This window comes from Somniosus microcephalus, chromosome 4, assembly GCF_052327205.1.
Source record: "Somniosus microcephalus isolate GS21.2 chromosome 4, FLI_Smic_1.0, whole genome shotgun sequence".
Taxonomy (NCBI): domain Eukaryota; kingdom Metazoa; phylum Chordata; class Chondrichthyes; order Squaliformes; family Somniosidae; genus Somniosus; species Somniosus microcephalus.
In genome coordinates this window covers 141,303,891-141,310,573 of record NC_140990.1, presented here as the reverse complement: position 1 = coordinate 141,310,573, position 6,683 = coordinate 141,303,891, and positions in this window count along the sequence as shown.

Below are 6,683 nucleotides of genomic sequence, written 5' to 3'. Positions count from 1 at the left end.
AATGAGGTGAGATCTTATTGAAACATAAGATTCTGAGGGTGCTCGACAAGGTAGATGCAGAAAGGATGTTCCCTCGTGGGGAATCTAGAAATAGGAGGCATCGTTTCAGAATAAGGGGTCGGCCATTTAAAACAAATGAGGAGGAATTTCTTCTGAGGGTCGTGAATCTTTGGCATTCTCTACCCCAGAGCTGTGGAGGCAGAATCAGTGGATATATTCAAGGTGGAGATAGACAGATTTTTTGAATGGTAAGCGAGGCGAAGGTTATGGGAGTGGGCTGGGAAGTGGAGTTGAGGCCAAGATCAGATCGGCCAAGATCAGATCAGCCATGATCTTATTGAACGGTGGAGCAGGCTCGAGGGGCCTAATGGCATATTCCTGCTATTTCTTGTGTCATTCTCGGGATAAGGGTGTCACAAGCGAGACTGGTAATTGCCCATCCCTAGTTGCCCTTGAGCAGGTGATGGGCCGCCTTGAACCGCTGCAGTCCCTGTGGTGAAGGTGCTCCCACAGAGCCGTTTCACCCAGTGACGATGGTATTCTTTACCGCGATGTGATACAACTGACTGGCTTGCTGGGTCACTTCAGAGAGCAGCCGTGTTGGTGAGAGACTGGAGTCTCAGACCAGACCAGGTAAGGACGGCAGCTTTCTTTCCCTAAAGTACATTAGCGAACGGGTAGTTGCGACAATCCGACAGCTTCGTGGTCGTTTTTTCAGATCAGCTTTTATTATAAACTGGACTCAAACTCCAGCATAGTGCGATTTTAAGCCCAGAAATTCGGTCCCAACGCGTGAGTACGGACGGAGTACCCACGCGTGGACCCGATGGAAGTGCCGGTTTCTTGCATGCGCGGGAAACCGGCATTTCTGAACCAAGGGGTCTGCGCGTGCGCGTTGATCTACCACGTTTTTTACAGGTTTGCCCGTGCGTGAAGGCCTGTACTTTTTGCACATTTAAAAACCAGACGTAAGGACTTCATTTTAAAAGGTAAGTGGTTAATTAATTAACATTATAACATTTTTTCCACAAGTTTTACAGTAAGGTAAGTATATTTAGCCCCGATTTCTTTTTTTTTTTCAAAAATTTAAATTGTTTAAATTAGTTATTTAATGTTATTTATAGTTGATTTAAATGGTGTTTTTTTTTTTTCTAATTTATTTTCAGGTTAAGTACTGTTTTGGGCGCCCGGAGATTCAGTTTGACCGTTCTTTCTGTCAAACTCATGAATGGACTTTTCCCCCCTCCGATTGGTTGCCCAGTGCACACGTGATCCCAGCCTACGCATCGCATTAACTACGCCGCTGGATCAGGTAAGCGCGCCGGGAGCTGGAACGGGCCACAGACCGGAAATGCACGCAGGCCCAGGCCTCAACGGCCGGCGCGCTAGGTAAGTGCAGGTCGGTGGCTTGCACCTGCGGGAAGCCCCCGACCCGAATTTCTAGGCCAGTCTGGATTATTTGTGACATGACCACGACACTGGCTTTAAATGCAGTTTTTTAAAAATAAATACTTGGAAAGCAGAAATGATGATGGTTCAGGGAGCGTCTGTAAATGAGAGCCATGCCCGAACGTTCAGTTCCTCTCCACTTCAATCCCTCACCACGGTATTCAGTCCCTCTACACTTCAAACCCTCACCACGGTATTCAGTCCCTCTACACTTCAAACCCTCACCACGGTATTCAGTCCCTCGACACTTCAAACCCTCACCACGGCAGTCAGTCCCTCTACACTTCCATCTCTCACCAGGTTGATTAGCGGCCCAGCCAGTCTCCTTCCCACTTACTTCATCCAGATAAGTTGTCACTATGGGGGATATTGCTGTACATACTTTACCTCTAATAGGAAACATTGAAACTCCAGTGAGCACCGTATAATAAATCGTCAGAGATAATAACCTACCCCCTTGTACGCCGTGTATTTGAGGTAAATACCAATTCTAGCACAATAAATCACATTCCAGCGGCTCCCTTCAGTAGATCGACAGTCTGTCGTCATTAACTGCTTACAATAGAACAGTCCCCCCCACCCCCAGGTGCTCCACCTTTTTTATATGGTCAATTAGGCCTTCGGTTAATGCTATTATGTCAATGTGTAATCTCCCTTCAACAGGCCTAAATAAGACTTAAGTCGCGCCTTTCACGACCACTGAAGCACTTTTTGAAGTCGAGTCACTGTTGTAATGTAGGAAATGTAATGTAGCCTGCACAATAACCTCTGTTTAATCACTAACGAGAAACCGTGGATCAGTTATCCCCTTATCTCTTCCCAGTAAATTCATAAAACAAGCCTATTAATCCCACAACACCTTCCCGACAGTCACTTGACTGATTTGCTATATTTTCTCATGGATGGCTAATGAGCGAATGTTTCCACCTGTACCAGGCCTGACCCCTCTTTTGTGCTGGTAACCGATTAGTGTTTAATATGTGGACATATTTTCAAAGCTCACCATGGGCTTTCCACTTGCTACACCCATACTTGCATTTCCCAACTCGAGGGTCTGCAATAACCTGGTTGCGGCCTCGAAGCCTACTTTCTATCCGAGCTAATATTCCTGTTGCTTACAACAGCCTGCAAAGCTTCTGTCGGGGGCAATGTTTATTGAATTTCTGTGACCGAGAAACATAGATAGGAGCAGGAGTCGGCCATTCGGCCCCTCGAGCCCGCTGTGCCATTTTAATTAACATGGCTGATTATCCAAACTTAGTACCCTGTCCCTGCTTTCTCCCCATATCCCTTGATCCCTTCAGCCTCAAGAAATATATCCAACTCTTGAATATATTTAATGAATTGACCTTAACTGCCCTGTGTGGCAGAGAATTCCACTGGTTCACCATTCTCCGGCTGAAGAAATTCCTCGTCTCAGTCCTAAATGGCTTGCCCCTTATCCTTAGACTGACCTCTGGTTCTGGACTCCCCTGACATTGGGCACATCCTTCCTGCATCTAGTCCTGTTATAAAATTATAAGTTCCAATAAGATCCCCTTTCATTCATCTAAACTCTAGCGAATATAAGCCTAATCGACCCAATCTCTCATGTCATTCCTGCCATCCCAGGTATCAGTCTGCTGAAACTTTGTTGCACTCTCTCCATGGCAAGAACATCCTTCCTCAGAAGGCGACAAAATCTGCACACAATACTCAAGGTGTGGTCTCGCCAAGGGCCTGTAAAACTACAAGATATCCCTGCTCCTGTATTCGAATCCTCTCGCTATGAAGGCCAACATTCCATATGCCTTCTTAACCGCCTGCTGCACCTGCATACTTCAGCGACTGGTGCACAAGGGCACCCAGATCTCGTTGCACTTCCCATTTTCCCAATCTATTGTCGTTCAGATAACCTGTCTTCTGGTTTTTGCCACCGAAGTGGATAACCTCCCATTTATCCACATTTATACTGCATTTGCCATGCATCTGTCCCATCACCCAACCTGTCCAAATCGTACTGGAGTTTCTCTGCATCGTCTTCACAGCACACACGCCCACCCAGCTTTGTGTCGTCTGCAAACTTGGAGATATTACATCTAGTTCCCTCGTCTAGTATGTGTATGTATGGGCAGCAATACCTAATCCCCAATTTTAGTCATTCTGGTTGGTGTAAGTGAGAATGTTGACCACCAAATCTGACATGAAGTGCCCCATGCGTGTAGAGCATCTTATTAGCTGTAATCACAGGTGATCTCATTGCAGTTTGATGGGGTAGATGCGGGGAGGATGTTTCCCCTGGCTGGAGAGTCTAGAACCAGGGGTCACCGTCTTTGAATAAGGGGCCGGTCATTTAGGACTGATGAGAAATGTATTCACTGATTGTGGTGAATCTTTGGAATTCTCAAGCCAGAGGGCTGTGAAGGCTCAGTCGTTGAGTATATTCAAGACGGAGATCGATAGATTTTTGAATATTAAGGGGGGAAAAAGGGATATGGGCATAGTGCAGGAAAGTGATGAGGTAGCAGATCAACCATGATCTTATAGAATGGCGGAGCATGCTCAAAGGGCCAAATGTCCTACACCTGCTCTTATTTCTTTTGTTCTTCTCCGTGTCGATGACATTTGTCCTTTTTTGAATTGCATCGAGCCATTTGAATAGTACCATTATGGGAATCCCCTTCCAAGATGAAACCACAGGCTGGCTCTACATAATAGAAGGGAACGTAGCTCAGTAGTTACTGGACTAGTAATCCCGAGGCCTCTACTTAATGATCCGGCGCCCTGTGTTCAAATCTCGAGCTGGGTAAATTACATAGGGTATACGGCACAAACACCATTAGGCCGAACCAGTCCATGCCGGCGTTTATGCTCCAGACGAGCTTCCTCCCGTCTTTCCTTATGTAACGCTAGCTTTAACCATATATTCCTTTCTCCCTCATGCTTGTCTGGCCTCCCCTTTAATGCATCTATACTATTCGCTTCAACCACTCCCTGTGGTAGCGAGTTCCACATTCTCACCACTCTCTGGGTAAAAAAAGTTTCCCCTGAATTCTCTATTGGATTTCTGGGTGACTATCTTATATTGATGGCCTCTAGTTATGCTCTTCCCCACAACTGGAAACAATCTCTCTGTATCTACCCAAACCTTTCATCATTTTCAAGGCCTCTATTGGGTCACAACTCCGCCTTTTTTTCCCCCCCAAGAGAAAAGAAACCCAGCCTGTCCACCCTTTCCTGATAGGTATACCCTCTCATTTCTGGTAGCATCCTTCTAAATCTTCTCTGCACTCTCTCCAGTGCCTCTATCCTTTTTATAACATGGTGACCAGAATTGTAGGCAGTGTTCCAAGTGTAGCCTAACCAAGGTTCGATACAAGTTTAGCCTAACTTCCTTTAAAATCAATTAATTAAATACATCGGGAATAATAAGTAACGGTGACCATGAAACTGTCGGATTGTCATAAAACCCCATCTATTTAACTAATATCCTATATGTGACACCAGAGCCACAGCAATGTGGTTTACTGTGGAATAGCCTGTCAAACCACTCAGTTGTACCGAACTGCTACAATTCATGCTGCGGTTCAAGAAGTGGGTTCACCACCACCTTCTCAAGGGCCATTGGGGAAGAGCAATAACGGCTAGCCTTGCCAGCGGCACCCTTAGCCCGTAAATATATAAAAAAGGAATTTTGTAAAACGTCACATCCGCATAACCAGGCCCAACATCTCCGGAAAGAAGGTGAAGTGTCTGGTGTGCTCCGGCTCCCTTCCTCTCATCGTGCAAAGGACCGTTCACACTTCACATTCGTTTCGTATAGAATCCTCTGCCAACTCTATCGATTCGATCTTGCATGAATAGATAACAATGGTATTAAGTGGCGAAGTAGCTTTAACGTAGATAATTGTGAGGTGATGCACTTGAATAGAAATATCTCCGACACCTTGGATCATGAAACTGATTGGGGTAGAAGAGCCGAGGAATGTAGGGATACTGGTGAAAAATCATTAGTAAATAAATTCTACCGAAGCACTAGGATTGAGGTTTAGGGATATAGAATTCAATTTACTGAAGCTATGTTAAACTTGTAAAAAGCCCTGTACTTGGAGCACTGAAAGAGATTTGCATTTATATAGGGCCTTTCACGACCACGGGGCGTCCCAAGCGCTTTACAGACAACGAAACACTTTTTTTTGAAGCGCAGTCACTTTTGTACTCTCGGAAACGCGGCAGCCGATTGCGCACAGCAAGCTCCCACCACCAGCAATGTGATCAGGAGCAGGTAATCTGTTTCAGTTCTGGTTGCACCGTTCTGGCCTCCATACTATAAAAAAGACCTAGAAGCAGTGGAGGGAGTGCCAGAAAGATTTACAAGAATGACACCAGAACTGAGAGATTACAGCTATCGTAAAGCATTAACAGGTTGTGGTTTACTCTTCAGAAAAGAGGAGACCTGATCGAGGTCTTTAAATTATGAATGGCTAGGTCAGATGTGGAGGGAACGTTTCGACTTGTGGGAGAATCCAAAACAAGGGGCCATAAATAAAAGATAGTTACTAATGAATCAAATAGGAAAATAAGGAGAAATACATTTACTCAGTGATTAGAAAGTGGAATCGCCACCACAGGAAGAGGTTGAGACAAATAGCTTAGATACTTTCAAAGGGAAACTGGACGAGTACATGAACGAAAAGGGAATAGGAAGATATGCTGAAAGGGTGAGATGAGGTTGATGCAATGGGAGGAGACTTGTGTGAAGCATAAACAGCAGCACAGACTAGTTGGGCAGAATGGTTTGTTTCTGTTCTATCCAATTCTATGTATTGCCATTGTCCCAGGGTTCAGTCCCAAAATAATGTAATTCCTATTGCAAGGCTCCATGGTATCATACAGCGATCCGAATCTTCGCACATTGCCCCGATCCATATCCCCATCGGATTTCCAGATGTTCATTTCTTTGGCAAATATAACATTTTGGATCCTACTGTGTTCTGCAACATCCAGCTCTTTTTGAACCTGAGTCAGCACAAATCCTCCATACATACGGCAAGTGATTGCCTGGGAGACCAGTTGCTCCCAATAATGTTTGTTGTTCTGAATGATTACTGTATTAACTTTATTGTTAACCTGTCCTAACCCTTCTGCCAGTTCAGTTACTGAACCCACGGACCCTGCTTGTTCTGATACACCACCGTCTGCCTATTTAATTCTTTTAAGCCAACCCCGTAATTGTTAGAGGATTGTCTCATCAT